Below are 3,475 nucleotides of genomic sequence, written 5' to 3' on the forward strand. Positions count from 1 at the left end.
CCTACCCACCCATCCTCCCCAGTCCCTTTCCCTTTGGTACCTGTTAGTCCATTCTTGAGTTCTGTGATTCTGCTGCTGTTTTGTTCCTTCAGTTTTTCCTTTGTTCTTATATTCCACAGATAAGTGAAATCATTTGGTATTTCTCTTTCTCCGCTTGGCTTGTTTCACTGAGCATAATACCCTCCAGCTCCATCCATGTTGCTGCAAATGATTGGATTTGCCCTTTTCTTATAGCTGAGTAGTATTCCATTGTGTATATGTACCACATCTTCTTTATCCATTCATCTATTGATGGACATTTAGGTTGCTTCCAATTCTTGGCTATTGTAAATAGTGCTGCAATAAACATAGGGGTGCATCTGTCTTTCTCAAATTTGATTGCTGCATTCTTAGGGTAAATTCCTAGGAGTGCAATTCCTGGGTCAAATGGTAAGTCTGTTTTGAGCATTTTGATGTACCTCCATACTGCTTTCCACAATGGTTGAACTAACTTACATTCCCACCAGCAGTGTAGGAGGGTTCCCCTTTCTCCACAGCCTCGCCAACATTTGTTGTTGTTTGTCTTTTGGATGGCAGCCATCCTTACTGGTGTGAGGTGATACCTCATTGTAGTTTTAATTTGCATTTCTCTGATAATTAGCGATGTGGAGCACCTTTTCATGTGTCTGTTGGCCATCTGTATTTCTTTTTTGGAGAACTGTCTGTTCAGTTCCTCTGCCCATTTTTTAATTGGGTTATTTGTTTTTTGTTTGTTGAGGCGTGAGAGCTCCTTATATATTCTGGACGTCAAGCCTTTATCGGATGTGTCATTTTCAAATATATTCTCCCATACTGTAGGGATCCTTCTTGTTCTATTGATGGTGTCTTTTGCTGTACAGAAGCTTTTCAGCTTAATATAGTCCCACTTACTCATTTTTGCTGTTGTTTTCCTTGCCCGGGGAGATATGTTCAAGAAGAGGTCACTCATGTTTATGTCTAAGAGGTTTTCGCCTATGTTTTCTTCCAGGAGTTTAATGGTTTCATGGCTTACGTTCAGGTCTTTGATCCATTTTAAGTTTACTTTTGTATATGGGGTCAGACAATGGTCCAGTTTCATTCTCCTACATGTAGCTGTCCAGTTTTGCCAGCACCACCTGTTGAAGAGACTGTCATTTCGCCATTGTATGTCCATGGCTCCTTTATCAAATATTAATTGACCATATATGTCTGGGTTAATGTCTGGATTCTCTAGTCTGTTCCATTGGTCTGTGGCTCTGCTCTTGTGCCAGTACCAAATTGTCTTGATTACTATGGCTTTATAGTAGAGCTTGAAGTTGGGGAGTGAGATCCCCCCTACTTTATTCTTCTTTCTCAGGATTGCTTTGGCTATTCGGGGTCTTTGGTGTTTCCATATGAATTTTTGAATTATTTGTTCCAGTTCATTGAAGAATGTTGCTGGTAGTTTCATAGGGATTGCATCAAATCTGTATATTGCTTTGGGCAGGATGGCCATTTTGACGATATTAATTCTTCCTAGCCACGAGCATGGGATGAGTTTCCATCTGTTAGTGTCCCCTTTAATTTCTCTTAAGAGTGACTTGTAGTTTTCAGAGTATAAGTCTTTCACTTCTTTGGTTAGGTTTATTCCTAGGTATTTTATTTTTTTTGATGCAATTGTGAATGGAGTTGTTTTCCTGATTTCTCTTTCTGTTGGTTCATTGTTAGTATATAGGAAAGCCACAGATTTCTGTGTGTTGATTTTGTATCCTGCAACTTTGCTGTATTCCGATATCAGTTCTAGTAGTTTTGGGGTGGAGTCTTTAGGGTTTTTTATGTACAGTATCATGTCATCTGCAAATAGTGACAGTTTAACTTCTTCTTTACCAATCTGGATTCCTTGTATTTCTTTATTTTGTCTGATTGCCGTGGCTAGGACCTCCAGTACTATGTTAAATAACAGTGGAGAGAGTGGGCATCCCTGTCTAGTTCCCGATCTCAGAGGAAATGCTTTCAGCTTCTCGCTGTTCAATATAATGTTGGCTGTGGGTTTATCATAGATGGCCTTTATTATGTTGAGGTACTTGCCCTCTATTCCCATTTTGCTGAGAGTTTTTAACATGAATGGATGTTGAACTTTGTCAAATGCTTTTTCAGCATCTATTGAGATGATCATGTGGTTTTTGTCTTTCTTTTTGTTGATGTGGTGGATGATGTTGATGGACTTTCGAATGTTGTACCATCCTTGCATCCCTGGAATGAATCCCACTTGGTCATGGTGTATGATCCTTTTGATGTATTTTTGAATTCGGTTTGCTAATATTTTGTTGAGTATTTTTGCATCTACGTTCATCAGGGATATTGGTCTGTAGTTTTCTTTTTTGGTGGGGTCTTTGCCTGGTTTTGGTATTAGGGTGATGTTAGCTTCATAGAATGAGTTTGGGAGTATCACCTCCTCCTCTATTTTTTGGAAGACTTTAAGGAGAATGGGTATTATGTCTTCCCTGTATGTCTGATAAAATTCCGAGGTAAATCCATCTGGCCCGGGGGTTTTGTTCTTTGGTAGTTTTTTTATTACCTCTTCAATTTCATTGCTGGTAATTGGTCTGTTTAGATTTTCTGTTTCTTCCTGGGTCAATCTTGGAAGATTATATTTTTCTAGGAAGTTGTCCATTTCTCCTAGGTTTCCCAGCTTGTTAGCATATAGGTTTTCATAGTATTCTCCAATAATTCTTTGCATTTCCGTGGGGTCCGTCGTGATTTTTCCTTTCTCGTTTCTGATACTGTTGATTTGTGTTGACTCTCTTTTCTTCTTAATAAGTCTGGCTAGAGGCTTATCTATTTTGTTTATTTTCTCGAAGAACCAGCTCTTGGTTTCATTGATTTTTGCTATTGTTTTATTCTTCTCAATTTTATTTATTTCTTCTCTGATCTTTATTATGTCCCTCCTTCTGCTGACCTTAGGCCTCATCTGTTCTTCTTTTTCCAATTTCGATAATTGTGACATTAGACCATTCATTTGGGATTGCTCTTCCTTTTTTAAATATGCTTGGATTGCTATATACTTTCCTCTTAAGACTGCTTTTGCTGTGTCCCACAGAAGTTGGGGCTTAGTGTTGTTGTTGTCATTTGTTTCCATATATTGCTGGATCTCCATTTTGATTTGGTCATTGATCCATTGATTATTTAGGAGCATGTTGTTAAGCCTCCATGTGTTCGTGAGCCTCTTTGCTTTCTTTGTACAGTTTATTTCTAGTTTAATGCCTTTGTGGTCTGAAAAGTTGGTTGGTAGGATTTCAATCTTTTGGAATTTTCTGAGGCTCTTTTTGTGGCCTAGTATGTGGTCTATTCTGGAGAATGTTCCATGTGCACTTGAGAAGAATGTATATCCCGCTGCTTTTGGATGTAGAGTTCTATAGATGTCTATTAGGTCCATCTGCTCTACTGTGTTTTTCAGTGCTTCCGTGTCCTTACTTATTTTCTGCCCAGTGGATCTATC

The sequence above is a fragment of the Manis pentadactyla genome, chromosome 1 (genome assembly GCF_030020395.1).
Source record: "Manis pentadactyla isolate mManPen7 chromosome 1, mManPen7.hap1, whole genome shotgun sequence".
NCBI classification, from domain to species: Eukaryota; Metazoa; Chordata; class Mammalia; order Pholidota; family Manidae; genus Manis; species Manis pentadactyla.